The sequence below is a fragment of the Ambystoma mexicanum genome, chromosome 9 (assembly GCF_040938575.1).
Source record: "Ambystoma mexicanum isolate Mex_15411 chromosome 9, UKY_AmexF1_1, whole genome shotgun sequence".
NCBI classification, from domain to species: Eukaryota; Metazoa; Chordata; class Amphibia; order Caudata; family Ambystomatidae; genus Ambystoma; species Ambystoma mexicanum.
In genome coordinates, this window is record NC_090931.1 from 1,091,685,760 (window position 1) to 1,091,704,802 (window position 19,043).

The following is a 19,043-nucleotide window of genomic DNA, read 5'->3' on the forward strand; positions in this document are numbered from 1 at the left end:
TTGCTCTGTGTAGTGGTAAAACTGCAGTTAACACATGTCACTGTTTCTTAACACTTACGTTTCTGTTGACACAATACAGCAGTCTGTCTTCGAGGCAGTTTCCTAGGGTGTTGCTATCAGAGTAGCACTGTGGGATCGTATTTCCTCATAACAAAACATCCAAGATGGCCCCCTACAAGGCAGGCAGGTTTCTAAATGACACTATTCCTCTGATATAATCAATGCTAATGGGTAAATTAGGCGGTGTAACTGTGCAAGCAAGGTGAGGGAAGAACATAGGGGATATGGCTTTCCAAGCCAGATATAAAAAAGTCTGCAAAGTTTTCCAATGGGGCAGGGGGGATAACTCAGGGGGAACACGCTCGCCATAGAAGCAAGACAATGGGCCTCATTACGACCCAGGCGGTAAGTTACCGCCTGGGTCGTACCTTTACCACCATGGCGTAAACTATGTTTACGCCATGGTGGTTGGCGGACTTACCACCCCATTCCGAGGTTGGCGGGGCGGTAAGTCCCCAATCCCCATTTACCCTTCCAATTCCCATTTTTGCCCCATAGGGCATAATGGGAGTGGGGAAGGCGTTAATTACGCCACCGTAAATTACGGTGGCGTAATTAACATCAAGGTCCCTTAGCGCCATGGATTTTAACACCTGCTAAAAGCAGGTGTTAAAACCTCCATGGCGCTAAGGGACCTCGGAATCAGGCGGTAAGGGTCGGCGCTGTTTACGCCGCCGTAAACCCCTTACCGCCTGAGTCGTAATGAGGCCCAATGTGGAGCAACACAGGTCCGATCCCTGGGCCAGCGCTTAGAAACCTCTGGGTATTAAGCGCACTATAAATACCCAATTACAAATTACAAATTATCTCTAGATGCCTATATCAATTGCAATTGCATATGCTAAGAAACATGTATGCACAGTTGTATACGTTCAGTTCATTACAATAACAGCTGCTCAGAGAAATATGTATGAAGTATGATCAAGTCCCCAGTGCTTCCCCAGTTCTCACTTGGCTAAGCACATGTTCAGGTCAGGGGGTATAGCTTCTGGAACACATAAAGAGAGACGCCTCACATGTCCTGTTAGCAAGGTTTTGTCCCCCCCCACCACTACCATCCTCGGAGAAAGGCCCCTATTAGTCCCAGAAAGAAGTGTGCCTCATACATTTTGTCAGAGAGGGGATGAAGGTCAGTACTTGTGGCTCCAGGCCTGTATTAGTTGAGACAAGGGTGTAGGGCCAAGAACCAAGACAATTGCAGAGAGCAGCAGATTGTACAAGAAACTTGACAAGTGCTATAGGCTTGGTTCAGGGCTCCATGCAGAGAGCTGAATTGCAATCACAGAGTGCATCAGATGGTTAAAACACCACATCAACGAAAAAAGTCAGCAAAAGAAGGAAACCTTAGGTTTTAAATGTTCACGCTCAGTGTACAAACTCTGACAGATGCATCTTACATGTATTCACACATGCTGATAGATTAAAAAGCCTAAACTCCGTGAATGTGGTAGGTGGATTGCCAGCTCAGGAAACCACTATGATCCCCTTGCCTGACCACATCCTGGTGGGCCCGTGCTGAGGCAACAGTACACTTTTAGAAAATATCCCACACTTGGAGATAAAGAGGGACAAGAAAACGCAGGTGAGGAAGAGACAGAACCATAAGCCCAATTACCCTTGGAGCATGTGGACCCATGAATAAGAGCCTTCACTGTCCCAGTTAGGCAATTACTGCCTGCATAAAAAGAGATACATCTCTTGAGGGTGTGGGGGTTAGGGCTGTTTTCTAGAGGGAGCAAGGGGTGACAGTAATTGAAGAAGAAGTAGCAGTGAGTCAGGATCTATGTTGGCTAAGTCATGAGGGTCAATAAACGACAGTGAGAAAGACAGAGTCATGGTCGAGACAAGAAAGCCACAGTATTAGAAAGCCCGGACTGAGAGTTCAGGCTAGCATAGAAGGCCTGATGAGAAGCTGAGCCAATTCACTGGCAGGGGCCAAAACGATAGTCACAGTAAATGAGGTGAATTGAGTCAGGGCACTATATCCCCTCAAGATGTCACAGTTCCATATAATCGAAACAGGGTGAAGCAAATAGGGGTACTGCATATTCAGGACCCACAACCTCAGAATGTGGCCAGATGGAGATTTAGCTTTTCTGCAGTGGCATGCCAGTAACCCAAACACAAAGCCTACCACCTGCATCTGAACACATTGCCCAAAGTGGTAACAAAAGCCCTTGCACGACAAGGCCTCAGGGTTGAGCTATGCAGGTTTGCAGGAGATGCTGCCTAATGTTCCAGGTAACATGTTTGTTACGTCCACGCTGCCGAGACTATAGAGGTTTGGACCCTCTGCGGCAAAGCCCTGGCAGTACAAGGCCGCGGTGTTGAGTGACGCAGGTTCTCAGGAGACGCTGCCCGATTTTCCACGTAACATGTTTGTTACGTCCACGCTACCAAGCCTGTAAAATCTGAGGTTGGACCCTCTGCAGCAAAGCCCATGCAGGACAAGTCCACGGTGTTGAGCGATGCAGGTGCTTGGCGAAGAAGGCGTCTGCAGCGTAGACTGTGAGTGCCGATGATTCACCCTCCTGTCTGTGCTGCCAGGTAAGAAGAGAGGAGTTTGCTTGCTGCTCTGCACTTCCTAGCCCTGCTTGAATACGTGCAGCCCAACCACCTCCACCGTCGCTTCATGTGCGCCTCGCCTCCTCACCTGCGTGGTCCCTTGCACTCATTCCTTGTGCTGCCCGCTGCCTACGCGCATGCTGCACATCCTCTGACTGCGTAATCCCTCACATTATCAAATGCGCACGCCTACACGCCCTTTCCTTCTCGCCTCCTCTCATGCCCCCGATTTACGTGGCCCCTCGCAATCCTGCAATCCTGCGATCACGTGTGCTCTAGCACCCTCTCCATCCTTGGCCGCGCATGGTCGGTACATTCGCTGAACGTCCATGATCGTCGTGCATCTTGGCGCCGTTCTCTTCTCGGTCTCGCTCGCGCCTGCGTGCCTTAGCACACGTAGTCCCTCGCAATCCTGGATTGCGTGGTTCCTCGCACTTTCACTCTGGTTTTGCTCGTAGCAGCATGCCCCTGATTGCGTGGTTCCTTGCAACTCTCTGATCATGTGTCCTCGCAACTTCCTCACAATTCCCTGACTGCGTGCTCTGCGCATTGCCTCATGACTTAGCATGCGTGGTCCCTTTTAATTTTTGATTGCGTGGTTCCTTGCACTTCCACTCTGGTTTTGCTCGCAGCAGCACACCCCTGATTGTGTGGTTCCTCCCAACTCCCTGATCTAGTGTCCTCGCAACTTCCTTGCGATTCTCTGACTGCATGCTCTGCGCATTGCCTCGCACCCACCTCTCCCTGCTGCACCCTTCGCATGTCCCTCACTACTTCCTGATCGCGTGCTCCTTGCAACTCCCTGATCGATTAACCTTGCATCTTCCTCGCTATTCCCTGATCACGTGTTCCACGCACTTGCCTCACTCCACGCCTCTCCCTCCTGCTCCCACGCGCCCCTCTTCCTTGACTGCCCTGTTCATTGATTGTCCTACTGTTCCATTTTCTGCTGTATCTTTTACTCCTTTAGGTCATTACTCTTTGACTCCCGCCCTCGTATATTGCTCTTAGTTTTCCTCACTGACTGATCTGTCTTGCTTTTACTGCGAGTACATTGCTTTGTTGGTTTCCTCACAGACTGCCATGTTTTGCTTATACTGCCTTGTGCTTTTCTGTTATATTCTTCCCTCATCTAGGTCCTATTTCGCCGATTTCTCCTGGTATGGTTTTGTGGTTTTGTGTTCGCCTCATTGACTGCCCTATCTTACATTGTACTGCTGTGTGTTCCACTGCATTATTCCTTCCTCCAGGTTCTCATTTGCCAACTACTTTGTCCTTTTGGTTTGTGGTTTTTGTCTTCTTAGCAAAACTATTCTACTATTGTATGAGCTCTTGTCATATCAGTCAATTGTCTACTATTGTCGCGTCCCTCTCTGTCTCGTCAGCTTGTACCCCTCTGTGTGTCCTACTCTAGTATCTCCCCCCTCCCCTCCCTCCAACACTCCCACCCCCTGCTTCATCTCTCCTCTCCCCCACCTACTCTATGGTGCTCTATGTTTCTTCTATCTTTTCTAACTGTTTTTCTGTCGACTATCCTGCTCTCCTTACTAGGTCTGGTAGGAAGAATTTTAAAAAGGACATACTGGTCTCCATCCCAGGCCTCCCTATCGCTGACACCTATACCAGTGCTTCCTCCAGACAAACCGTCACAGACATCCTCTTTGTTGTTCCCTCACCAGACCTATGGACTCTTCATATGGTCTCTGTGCTTTCTCTTGTTCTCCCATTAATGGTGGCACCCGGTGGGAGGCCCTCCTGGAACCCTCCAACTCCTCTAAGGTCATCATTAATTTTAATGTTTACCTGAATGATACCATCTTCGTCCAAGGCCCTCAGGCCAACCTACTCCTCTTTGATAGACGCTGCCCGTGCCTCATCAATTTCCTTTCTTCTCCTGTTGTCCCTTCTCTCCCTTCCATGGCTTCCTTGCCTCCCCCTCTGTCTCCTCCTTGGCTACCTTGCTCTCTCCTCCTTCCTCTTCTGCCCACCCTAGGGCTCATTCTACACCTCCGCAGTGCGTACCTCTGATTTGTACCCTTCCCCAGAAGTCTTTCAAGGGTGGCAATCTTCTCCATATTGACACTCTCAACTCTCTCTCAGCCTACAAACACTCCTCTGACATATGCTGCCAACTGGAAGAACTTGACCTCGATGTCCTTGATCTCACTGAGGCATGGTTCATGGCCAGCTCTGTCACAAGCTTTGACACTCTCCTCCCTGATGGCTACAAGACCCTCTCCGCACCCTGATCTTCCCGGAGTGGATTGCTGCCTCTGTCATTCCTATGCAGGCCTACTCCTCTTTCCAATGCCTTGACTGCAGTCTTTCTCTCTCTCCTGACCACTCTCATATGGTGGCTACCAGCTATTGGCCACCTGGTCAGACCTCCTCCTTCCTCTCTGAGTGGGCAGACCTCTCCTCCTCCCTCCTGGCCTCTACCACTCAACTCCTTCTTCTTGGAGACTTTAACATCCACCTGGATGCTTCCTGTCCTACCTCCGGACGCTTTCGTGACCTCTGCAACTCTCTTTCTCTTTATATTCTCCGCTCCAGCCAGACTCACCCTGCAGGGCACACTCTGGATGTTCTGTTCTCTTCAGACCTTCCCCTCTCTATCCCTCTCACCACTCCTCTCTCCTGGAGTGATCACTTTCTCCTTTCCTCCCATCTCACCCTCTCTACCCCTCAGACTAAGCCAACTCCAGCACTGCCACCTACCTTCTCATTTATCCAACCTATGAAGCGTGTGCCAGTTGAGGCTTTTGCCACCACTTTCTCACCCCCTCCTCTTCCTCTGGCTGACTCACATCCTGACACAGCGCTTTGCATGCTCCACTCTGCTATCTCTGATACTCTTGATGTTCTTACCCCTGTCATGAGGATCCTCTTGAAGCCCAAAGCCAAGTGCAACTCCTGGTACGAATCAGACCTTGTCACCCTTAAACGCAAGTCCAGTGTGGCTGAGAGGAAATGGTGTACTTCCTGTGCATCCTCTGACAAAGTGGCCTGTCGCCTGCTCCAAAAGCAATACCGACTCTCTTTCCATACCAAGAAGAGAACCCACATCCAAGCCAGCATCTCTGCGGCATCCTACAACTCGCCCAGACTCTTTAAAATCTGCAAGGTGCTGGCCAATTCTGCTGCAGTATCAACCTCTCCTTTCACTTCCCAGGCCCTCTGTATGGCTCTGGCTTCTCATTCCATCTCTAAAACTCAGGATATCCTGTCCTCTCTCTTATCCTCTCCCCCTCCTCCCTCTACTCTCTGCTCTTCCTCTGGCCCCCCTGTGGCCACATCTCCTCCCTCCTTCTCTGCCTTTCCTCTGTTCTTCCCTGACAAGGTTTCTTGACAAGTCTGATCTATGAAAGTCTTGTCAAAACAGGTTCTCCACTGTTCTTCCAAAACCATCAAGGTCCTCATTGACACCCTTGCTCTGGCCCTGGCTGACATCTGCAACCACATTCGCCACTGGAGCCTTCCCTCCCCCCCTGAAGCACTCTCTTGTGCACCCTCTTCTCAAGAAACCCTCAGCCGACCCCTCCTGCCCGGCTAACTATTGGCCGATCTCCATCACTCCTTTCCTGGGCAAACTCCTGGAAAAGCTGGCCATCTCTCAGCTTAATCTTCATACTGAACCTGTTGGTTGTCTCCATGACCATCAGCCGGGCTTCAGAGCTGCCAAAAGCATGAAAACTGCTCTCCTGAACATCTGTGAAGACCTGTTTTCCAACCTTGATTCTAATACCCCCTCTGTCCTCATCTTACTCGGTCTCTCTTCTGCCTTTGACACGGTCAACCAGGCCACCCTGCTCAACCGGCTCCGTGACCTAGGTATCACTGATCAGGCCCTGGCCTGGCTGACCTCTTTCCTCTCTGATCGACCCTGCCAGGTCCAACTAGGTTCCTTCCTCTCCTCTTTCTCTCTACCTGTGGTGTTCCCCATGGGTCTAACCTCTCTCTCTGGCTGTTCAACCAATACCTGGCACCTCTTGCCCACCACATTGCCGCTCTCTGAATTTGTACGGCTAAAAAGTGACTTTGCACTGCCGACACAATCCCTGATTCATGGAACTGTGCAAAGGGTATTTTTGCCGGCCAAAGTCCGGGCAAAGTCATTTTGAACTGCAAACAAGACTATGCGTTGACCTTGCACAGACTTTGCACTGCACAAAATCCACTTGTACGGTTAAATGAATCAGGGTTTGTGTCGGCAGTGCAAAGTCGTTTTTCAGCAGTGCAAATTCAATTTTAACCGAGCAAATATTCCATGAATCGGGACCCAAGTATTGTGATGGGACAATACAATCTCTCTGTGACTAAGAGTGAATTTATTGGACAACAAAAACCTCAAGCACCTCAAACTAAGAAATCCAAGCTAGGTATATTCAAAAGGGTGAGTGAAGGCTTACAGATATAAAGGAAGTTCTTGCTGAACTTATCTATGGGACGCCATATGGTAAATTACTGGGACTATGGAAATACTATGCGATAAGTCCTGTTTCTTTGTCCTCAACTATACTGCTACACTGACATTACATTTCATTGTTTCCATTACCTCATGTTTGGTTGTAAATAAAGCCAGCAAGAGATCCATTGCTTGAGATAGAGTGTCTGTTCCTCCGTCCTTATGACAGAACATCTGTGGACACTGAAGAAAAATGCAAACATCTTGCAGCTCAAGATTCGTGAAATTGTCCAGTTTTGTAGGGGATTGCTTTTGCCTTGCATTTCGTGTATATTTACCTATATACTTTGTTTTCACCTAACACAAAATAATCACCATACTGATATCATGTATTTGTGAAGATAACATGCTCAAAACATTAAAAAAATACTTCAAAGGACCACAAGCCAAGTGGTCAGTGCTTCGGAATTCACAGTGTACCTTTTTGTCTTAAAAGCCTTTTGGAGACTTTGTGAAGACCTTTGCAGGGATAGCTATTCGACTTAGAATGAGGCGGGTGCCTTAGCACAGCTCAACCTGCGGTTGTGCTGCCAATTCATATGGAGGAATGTTTTTGCAAATCCTCACTAAAGATTGCTAAGCTCAATAAAGCTTAAAATGTGCGTGAAGCCGCAATAAAGTATAATTTTAGATATGGGATGCATCAGTGAAGAGCCATCTGGAGAGTGCATTTGGTGGTTCCATGCTTGTTGGCTATGTGAACTAGCTCTAACAACGTTTGTACATTCTAGAGATCCCAGAGGGATCCTATTAATAGTTGCACTTCAACTTCAAAATAACAAGACTAGACTTGCAACTGATTGAACACCCTGCATTAATATATTGTAATTGACTAGAAAAGGTGCATTGGTCACTTCAATGTTACAGTATTCAACCTCTGTACAAAGTTCCATGCTACCATTCATTTCCAAACATGTGCAAGTGGATCCTATTTGCTAACACTTTCTTGTATCTTTTACATTGACCTCTTTTGAAACTATGAGTTGGAAGAAGCATTAAGCTGAAATTAAGATTCCTGTTCCTATGTAGACTGGGCACGTGAACTCTTTAAATGTTCACAAACAGCACACGTAATGAATTTGTGGCATACCATATTTAGTGCAGTAGTTATATATCTGTGGTCTTGTGCTTCAATAAACCTAGGGAAACACATAATTAAAGTCGAGGAGGAATGCAAATAATGTTTAAGTGTTTATTCTTTTAAATGTCTCCATATATTATGGTAATGATGTTTTATTGATATTGTGCTTTCACCAAATCACTTTACATAGAACTTTTTTTACATACAATATCACCCAACCAAATTCGGTACTCATTTATTGATCTCGGAAGGATGAAAGGCTAAACTGTTTTTGCCGAGATTTGAACATGTGTCCTGCAGATCACACACAGATCGCAGCAGTGAGCGCGGAACCCGCTGAGCTATTTTATCTGCAAATAATATTTCTAATTATTGTTGCACCCAGTCCAAGAAAGCTCTTGGCAAAATATGATCCAGTTGTCCCAGTTGGAGCAGATGGAGGTCTACTGCCTTCTGTAACTGCTCTAGATGATAGAGTAGATGTCTCAGCAGACCTTGAAAGGCACTATTTGACTAGTCTAAGTAAGACAGAACAAAGCTATAACAGCTTGGACTTGCAGCAGAAAAATTAGAAAAGGAAACATGCTTTTAAACATTCTAAAATGAAGGAATCCTTTTTTCTCACAACAGATTCTGCTAAGTTCTGCATACATTAAGATTCCACAAGGGTGCTTTGGTGCAAGTAACCCTGTTTGTGAGGCCACATCTTTAGATAATTCCTTTTGATACATCATTTGTAATGAGGAAAGATCAGATGAGTTAGGTTAACTTATGAACAAGAGCAGAGTGTTGTCTGTATAATTATACATTTTACTCAGAAGGTGTGAGCCAAATTAATCAATGGGTTTATCGATTCATTAGAAAAATGTATGGGCCGACACCGAGTCGAACCCCTGATCCCATTCTCATTGCTTGGGATTCAAAAGGGGGGTGCAGACACCCTGAGGTTAATCTGAGGTAAATATGTCCATTTGGCAGAGTGCTCAATTTGAACTCAGATGTCTTGAAGGTGTGACAGCCAGATGGAATGTCTAATAGTGTTGACGGCTGTCAGGTGATCCATTAACTCTAGATTGCTGACACAGCATCAGTCTTCTGTCTACCATAATCTAAAATGGGGTAAACATTTAATTTGTCGCATGAAGTGGTTGTACATCATTTTACCTATTGTTCAACAGGTGGTGAGTACAGTAAATGTGCAAAGTAGCTTTAGCAATGTTTGTTCCAACATCGTTCAAGGAAAAGGAATGTTTTAACTTGGCTCGGAAGTTGGACAAGTCTGTAGGATCAGCCTGAACCTTATTCACCAGTGGTATAACATGAGAAGTTGTAAATGCACACAGCTACTACTTATTATGATTTGTTGCACTGAAACATAGTTTTGAAGACTGCTCTATCCAATTCTGAGATATTAAAGTTTTAAGATCTATCTATGTATCATGCATGCAAAGGATGAATGTGCATCTCTCAAATGAACTGTACACATATGTGTTGGAGATGTGAATTTTGTACATGTTTACAATCATATGTATGGAAACACACATCAAACTCTGGACTGACATTTATGTGAGTTTTCATATGAATTTCAGATGTACAGGATATTGCAATTGCATAAACATAAATGTACGAAATGGAAACTGTAAAACTCCTATATGACTCCTACATGTAAAAACTCTCACATCAAAGACAAACCGCACTTTTGTGTACGTTTTTAAACATATAATAGGCATACACAACATCCACAGACTACATATACATACCCTGTAGGAACTGTATATGACTATGTAGGAGATGTCCATTTAGTACACGCATTCTACCATACTTATGAAAACTCAAATCAGGACTGACGTTGATGTCAGGTTTTATAGGAATATGAGACACATAGAGATGTACATTCAGTACAAGCATTACATGTAAAACTCTTATACACCTCAAATATGTACAATAAGTCACATCAAAATCAGACCTCACTTTAATGAGCATTTTCATACGTGCAGCAGGCATATAGAACATGCATTTCATACAACTTGACAGCAAACACATATATGCAAGCTCACATGCCAGACACTTCCACACCAAACTCTTATAGCCTTACACCACACCTTCTTATACCACACACACACTTACACCACAAATGCATGGCACACACTCTCACAATACATACTCTTACACCACGCAATCTTACATGACACCCCCTTGTGCCCCATGATTTGTATGCCACTTACTCTTACACCATTAGCTCTTACCACACACATGCTTATTGCATGCACCCTTAGATCACTCACACTCATGCCATGCTCTCTTACACCACACAGCTCTTTTGTACATTTACACATTCTTTTAGACCACACAATGTTACAGCATGTGATTTTACACCACACAATATTACATCACATGCTCTTATGCCACACACCGTTATGCAATGCACACTCATATGCTGCACACTCATGTGCCACACACTTACATGACATACAGTCACACAACATGCACTCACACAAAATGCATTCACACAATATACACAGAGAGGACATACACACAAAACCCATACACCTGACACTCATAGACCTAACACATATGCCCTATGCTCACCTGCCAAAAATACATATGCCACTGATATGCCAATATCTAACATGCCATACAGCATATGCTATAGTTATGTGCCATGCACTCATACTGCATACACTCCTACACCATATAACTATGTGTCATAGACTCATATGCCACACGGTCATATGCCATACACCTGAATGACACAATTACTTATGTCGTATACCTATACTCTATTCTCTATACTCTGTACTCTCATATTCTCATACGACATACACTCATAACACATACACTCATATGACATATGCACATAACATACACTCACATGCAGCACACTAATAAGCCAGACACCCGTGGGCCATAGGTACATACATGGTAAACCCAATGCTCATGTGCCACACAATCATATGCCAGACACTCACATTCCAAACACTGCACCACTCATATACTTTTAACACCATTTGTTGAATAGGTACCTTACAACTATCCAATGAATAAAAATAAAAATACTCTCACATGCCACATACCATATTCCATACACTGATATGCCAAACAGTTATACACTGTTAAGCGACCTCAATTCAGCACTCCAACTAAGTCAGTGCCTAGTCTGGGATGCCCAAGGGAAGCCCTTATTTATATATTTTTATGACAAGTTCATAGATCTGGATGATAAACCCTTGTATAACGCCCCTCTCTTTGAATCCCCCTGACCTCACTCAGCCAAGAAGTAGGTTTGTTTTGCAAATTAAAAGATGTATTGAAAAATTAAACAAGATATATATCACACTTTTATAAATAAATTAATATTTGATAGCACACTTATGAATATGACAGTGATCAACAATGGATAATATTACACTAGCACACTTTTTTTTAATTACTTAGGAGTTGGTATAGAGAGGATGAAGTAGCCGAGAATGCTTTTATGGTTTCAAGGAAATGCAATGATGGAAAAGAATGCAGCACAGAAATAACTGAGATGGTTTCCACAAGAGATAATATGATCACTTTTTCTTTCGACAATTCACTCCCCCCTATGCAATATAAGGAGATGGAAGGAGAGCACACAATTTTCAGGAATAAAATCAAATGCAATACCAATTCAGTTCCCCCCTAAGCAAGCTTGGAGCAACCGGTATGCTTTTAAAACATGCCGAAATACTTTTAATGTGATTTACAATGAAGTGAAAATATGCTAAAAATGATTTTAATTCCCTATAGGAGATTCAGGGTAGGTGATAGCTACTTAAGATTGCTTCAGGTCAACACTATCAGTGATTCATGAGGGATTATCAGGTTGAAAACGGATTTCAGCAGTTGCAAGCAAAAGACAGCGATTTTTGACAGGTGGAGAAATTTGATTCAAATTGCAATTCGCTGCACTTTTTCCAAGTGCGTCGAGCGCGATTACAGATAAACCATAAGGTCGGTTCTTTTTGAAAAGCTGATGATCTTAGCTTTAAAATGAAAGTTAAATCTCGTTCCTAGCGCGTATGGTTCAAAAGATACGGACGATTTTGTGGAGGTAGATTTTCAGAAATGAAATAATGATTCATAATGGCAAATGACACTTTCACAGCTTTCACAGCTTTAAAGTCACAGAATGAACATATGATTTCTAATGCAGTTCTAAGCAGGTTGAATTGGATGGGATAAGCTTATTTTAAACTAATAGATGACTATGCACAGTTCTGTGGGTACTCACACTATAAATTTGAAATAGGCCGTCAAGATCTGCTCATGTTTGGGCTTCACTCGCCATGGACGGTCTCTGGTACCGGTTCTGCTCACAGCGATCTGGTCTGGGTCTCTGGTTTTGGCAAAAGTTCTGGCACTGCACAGCAGTCTGGTCTGGGTCTGTTCTTCTATCGGCACTGCACGGCGGTCTGGATACAGTTCTGCTTTCTGGGTTCTGGCACAAGGTTATAGGCCAGAATCAAACAGCTCGCCCGGCTGTTGAATAGTTTGGATAGGTTGCTGGATTCTGAGGCCTCTGAAGGATTCAGCTTGCGGACTAGGCCTCTCTGCTACAAGTTCTGAAGTCTGGATTCTAAGTTTTGGTTCTGGAGTCTTCTGGATTTGAAGTCTGGATTCTAAGTTCTGGTTCTGGAGTCTTCTGGCAAAGAGCTTTGCAGGAAATCAGTTTGAAGTTTGAAGTGAGTGTCCCTTCCTGGGTCTCAGTGGCTCTTTTTATGTCTTTTGAAAATGGGTGTGTGCGTCGGCATAACTAAGCCTGCCCCTCACAACTTATCATTGGCCAAGTTCTCCTCTCTCCCTTGATTGGGGGAAGGAAATGGAGTGTCATTGTGATGAGGTATGTTTATGGGTCAGAGGATCCTCCCCTTGTCACTTTGCACACAAATCTATTTTTGATCCAAATGCATATTTATCTATGTACAATTTTTCTAAAATTATATGTCCAGTTAACATATTTTCTGTAGCACCAAACCATCCGATCCCTGTCTTTGTAAGATGTCGTGTCCACTTCTGACAGAATTCTGCCCTTTTCATCCAGAACACAACCTCTAAACTTTTCCAGAATTTACACAAATGTGCGCAGGGAATATGGGCATCAGATGATGAAGTGTCAGATTTTTCACATAAAGACATTTGGAGTAATACCCTATTTTCCGCTACTACCCCCCAGAACATACCACAGAGTCCTAACACCTCTTAAAATGTGCACATAATTTTGACGATTATGTACTATGAATTATCCATCTTTCTAAACGTATGCTCTGGCCCAGATGGGTGTGGTTTAGGTTCCAAAGCACATGGGGGAATTTCTGTCTGTCCCCGCCTCCAAGCTCAGCTGGCTCACAGGGGCAGGGCTCCTCCCAGTTTCTTCCAAGAGGAAGCCATTTACGACCCCTGATTTAGCATTTGCCTGAGCCAAGGAAAGTTCATTGTTCTGTTTTCCTGCAGCCCCATGTACCACTCCCCTAATTCAATCAGAGAGGTGTAATCTCCTTTTGGTGGGGGCAGGAGAAGACAGGCCAGGCCTGGTAATGCAGTAGGTGTTAAGGATTCTCATTAATCGGCAAGCCTTTGAAGTTCAGGCTGACTCAGGTTCCTTTAACAACTCCTGAAATACAGTTCTCCTGTCAGAGTTTAGACCGCTAGCGCCGGTTAGTGTCAAACGCCGGTAGTGCACCCATTTTTGGGAGTTGTCTTGAATTAATGCATTTCGGATTTTGAACAGCACCATATTTCTTTGCACTGGTTTTGCTCATGGCGCTTCTGGCCCATCACGCTCGCACTGGTGGGTGGCAGGTCAGACGACCATTTTGGTGTGCGCAAAACTGCGCGGTTTTCCTGGATTCTGGCGCAAATGTGGGCTTTTCAGCCATCTTTGATTTTCTAAGCCCACAGCACCAAATGTTGTAGCATAATAGTTCAAACGTGGGTCAAGACACCTGACAACACCACACATACCCAACATGAACACATAAGACATCAACACATCCGCATGAGATATACCATACATCCATACACTCTATGCAATTTAGTCATACACCATACACTCACACACCATATACCACATATAAAGGATATATACTGATATTGCATACACTTTACAACATACACTTACATGCTATATGCCATACCTGCCCACAAAAAAATTGAAAAAAATACTTTTTAGAAATGAGTTAAGGTTACTGTAGCAAAAGTAAAGTCTACAAACAGTAGAAATAAGGTTAAGGCACAGACACCTAGTGCATAACACTGCAAATTCAACCATTAAACTGTCAATACCACTACAAATCCATCCTTAACACTCACTTTAATTATTAAGCAGGTCACATCACTACCAAAGATCAACTAACTGTTAACTTTGGAATCGCAGTTCTATGGAGTGCGTGTTTATACTTCAAGTTTCATTGTTGGATTTGTAGTCGTATAAAGAGAGTATTTATAACAGTGATATGTAAATACATATTTACATATGACAAGCCAAGCTAACTGAAGGAACACTGGTAAAATAATTTTGTGTTATATTCTTTTATTTCTAGATGCAGAAAAAGATGCATTTTAATTAGTTCCTTAAGAATTAAGGCATACTATGTCATATAATGTAAGCATTGGTAAATACATGGGTCTCATGTCCTCTGCTGAGTATAGATGGTGTGTGGGAGAAACCCAATGGACGCCCACCATTTAGGCAACTAAAACCTAACATTTATTTATTTTTAGATAGATATGGATTTTTCTAACAAATATGAAGTAAGAATCCTTCAATTGGGTTAACTTGAATGACTACTGAAGAATTGTGGAGGTATTTAAATGAAGTACTCCTAATTCTGAGCTAGTATAGTATATATTCATTTATTGTAAATTCCAGTATCGCTATATTCCACCTTTTGTAATAATTTTCTTGTGTTGTTTATGCTTATCTTTGAAAAGTATTTTGATGATAAATTAAACATTATGCAGTATGTTATGATTCATAAGAAGAAAATAAACATGTTGATGTCATTAGTAAAGGTTGTTAACAGATCTCACCTTTAATACTACTTAAAGGTTAATCTGAGAGAATTAGAGAAAGTATAGAAAATATTACCTGCATGCATACTACATTCTTTTATTTGATTTGATGAACATTTTAACTTTCTAAGTCTAAATCGTGCACCTATGTATGCACTTTACTGACAATTTAATCAATGTAGTATTTTAGACCATGGTATACTTAATAAGGAAATGGGTATGATTTACATTATACTAAGGGTGGTTCTTGTTTGCTATCATAAAAAAGATTACATAGATATTGGCAGGGACTAACCTTAGTACTTGTAGTAATGCATTTGAGTGATTACAAGGTTTGCCTATGCTCAGGGAGAGACTAAGACATGATGTGGATGCTGTTATCTGGACACTAAATCCCAAATTCACCTCCCTCCTCCCTAAGGCAAAGTGTTATTAAGGATTATAAGTGGAAAATAAGACTTACACAATGAATGATATGTAAGTCACTGAACAGAAAGGTGTTGGAACAGGTTGGTGACATTTGCATTAGTGCTTCAGGAAAGTGCTTAAGAGTCTGGGAAAGAAGTTACTCCATTTTGCCAAATGTCTTGTTTAGGTGTATCCCCCCTACCCTGGTAGTACTAGTCTAGTATACATGAAAGTAGTCCAGGTGACATGACCAGTGATCTGTCTATTTTTCTGCTGACACTTCCTACACTGACTGTGCCACATACCATGCATAATTATGTTTACCTGGTCATTTGTTAATTGGTAATTGAAATTGGAATACAAACCTAGTTCACATAGGCCACCAGACAGTCCCAAGAATGTTAGAGGTAAAATAGTCTGTAATCCTTCTTCAATCCCTTTGAAACCACCTAGGCAAATTCCAACCAGGCTCATCAAGCAGGCGGAACAAATACCATGGGTGCTATTTGGTGGACCCCAGGATCTTGCAGGGATTGCTGGCAACCCAAAACAATGCCTGTTCGGCACATGTAGGATTGGTGGTGCAGGTTACCCTTTAATAGGCCAATCAAAGCAGAGATGCCAAAGACAGGCTTGCTGCTGCCATAGGGGGAGAATGAAGACAGGGATGAGGCAGGGCAGTCGAAGGTGATTACTCTAGAGGTGGTGAAAGGAGCTTTTGAGATGATTGTGCTGCCCCAGATTTCATAATAGAATAAAGGGGTATTGTATATTTGAATACACTACAGAATTTGCTGTATGATGTCTTATTCAATTTTGCACTTTGAGAGGAGGTGCTGGTTATTCAGGAAGAGTTTGAGCTAGAGCTGTGGGAGGAGTGTGGCACCCCATAGGAGGATGAGGAAGGGGTGCAATTGGAGGTCAGGCAGGAGACTGAGGTAGTCTCCAGAAGGTGGTAAATAAGGAGTATGAGACTGAGTCTTCTGCCACTGTGCGCTGCACTGGGGGCAAGTCCAGGTATCATTTGAAAGGTTTTCAGCAAGTCAGGGGAGATCTCGAATCATGACAGTGCCCACTCTGCCATGGGTCTGGGATTAATTTAGTTTGCCAGAAAAGAAGTGTGTGATGGGTGAGGAAGTCTTTGTGATATGCATCTATGCAAGATGACTGTCAAGCAGGATGTACAAATGGAAGGTTGTTCCTTCTGAACCTCTGCAATGCACAAGCTTATATCTTGGAGGCATAAGTCCTAAAGTGTTCATTGTAGTATCCAGTTACCCCTCCTCCTGCCTCCTCTGGTGGGACAGAAATGAATGAGTGTCTACAGGTTCCTTATTGGAGATCACAACTTAGCATAGCTTCACACCCCAGGAAAAGCATCCCTCAATTTCCTTACCTTTCTGCCTGCTCAAGGCCCTCTGCTTTCATTCTCATTGTACCAATGTAAGCATCCACAAGCAGGGCTTTGTTGCCAGCATCACCACTACTACAGGTTGTTGGTGGTGGTTGGGGTCATTTTGCAGTTTAGGCCCTATTTGAGCAAGCACATAGGAACTGGCAGACGCACAATGCTGTCTTGTACTCCCAGTATATCCAAATGATGAAACATTGGGGAGGACTGAAACCCATGGCAGTGAAGGGTACCATGGAGAGGCACATGCTCCAACACCATCCTGCCTGCTTATAGTAGACTAACTTTGGGTTAGTCCACATAAAGGCATGCATTATATTCTGTTCATTGGGCCTCATTACGAGTTTGGAGGTAGCCATGCCTGTAAAACAGACAGGCAGGCAACCTCCAAACTTGATTACGAGTTTGGAGGTAGCCATGCCTGTAATACAGGCAGGCTACCTCCAAACTTGTGAAAAAAACCAGGCACACGCGAATGGGCAATGACCGGATCATCGCGAGTTTGGCGGACCTGGTAATTGCCCATTCGCGGGTGCCGGTAATAAGGGATTGCCCATCCCCATTCGGCCCCATAGGGCTGAATGGGAATGGGGAGGGTGGTAGCACCGGTACATTTCAGTTAATAACATTACCAGTGCTACCATCATGTTCTCCTTGTGGGTGCCGGTATGGCCACCAGGTCAGACCTGGTGGCTGCAAGGGCACCCGCGAGCAGAACTTGTAGTATGGCAGTACGGTAGCAACGGTGCCGGTAGCGATACCGGTGCCGTTGTTGCTTTACCGCCATACTCATAATGAGGCCCATTGCGTACTAGACCTTAGAATCCAATATGGCAGCACTCCTCCCATGTTAACACACTGACCTTGCTCCTACCCAGTATCTTTCTGACTCCATCTTTCACCTGCTTCAGCTCTTTTCTCTCACTTCACTAAAGAACATAACTTTGTATACAACTACTAAACACAGGCCTATACACTGCCCTCTCTATAACTTCTGCAACCGCAGCATTAATATATTTGTTGCTCTTTCTGTGTTGCTGTATGTGGCTATCTAATATGTGTCAAAATTAACTACAAGTGATACATGCACCTTCTGCCATGCAAAACTCACCCCGCTCCCACAATGGTACATGCTAATAGGTTTGTCTCAGCCTGGACATTTTTACCTGGCTGAGATGCTGTACATGCATCCCAACATATGCCACTAATAAAATGCTAAACCATAGAATATTGATGCATTTAACATGGCTATTTCAAGGGCAAATTCATGAGTCTCACTGCACATTTCTCCAGCGGCCTTTTTAAAATTGATTAGCCCTCACTTTATACACTTATTGTTACTAGTGGTATGTAAATCTACCCATGTGCCCATATACCAACCAGCTGGAAGACAGCAGTGGTGATCCCTTTATTAACGCAAGTGATAGTGGGTCATAATTACCTAATACATGTTTCACCAAACCCAATACTTTCTTTTTGTAACAGAATCTTTGAGTGATGTATTGCATCCTAAATGCAATTGCATGTTGAAGAAAGCCGTCTTTAAATCAAACAAAAACAGGCTGATTTCAGGCCTGATGTAAGACATTAGAAGTGGATGATGGATTGGGGCAGTATCACAACACTAATATTATAGGACTCTACTGCTTTCAACACCATCAATCATGCCATCTTAATTGTCCACCTTGTTCAAATGTGCATTCAAGACACAGCATTGCATTGGCTAATAACAATAATTACAGGTAGATTACAAACTATAGCTGTGTCACACTTGTAGAGTGCCACACGGCTTGACATTGTCACCAATTCGTTATAATCTATATCTGCAACCACTGGCCAAAGTACTGTAAAGGTAAGGAATTGTATTCCATATCTAGTTAAATGACACATGATACTAATGCATATAGACGTTCAACAAATGGACGTTGGACCTGCATTGTCCTATTGTCTCATTAATATGAACATCTGGATCAATAAAAATAGTCTAAAAAATTGGAGATTTTAGTATTCAGTCTAGC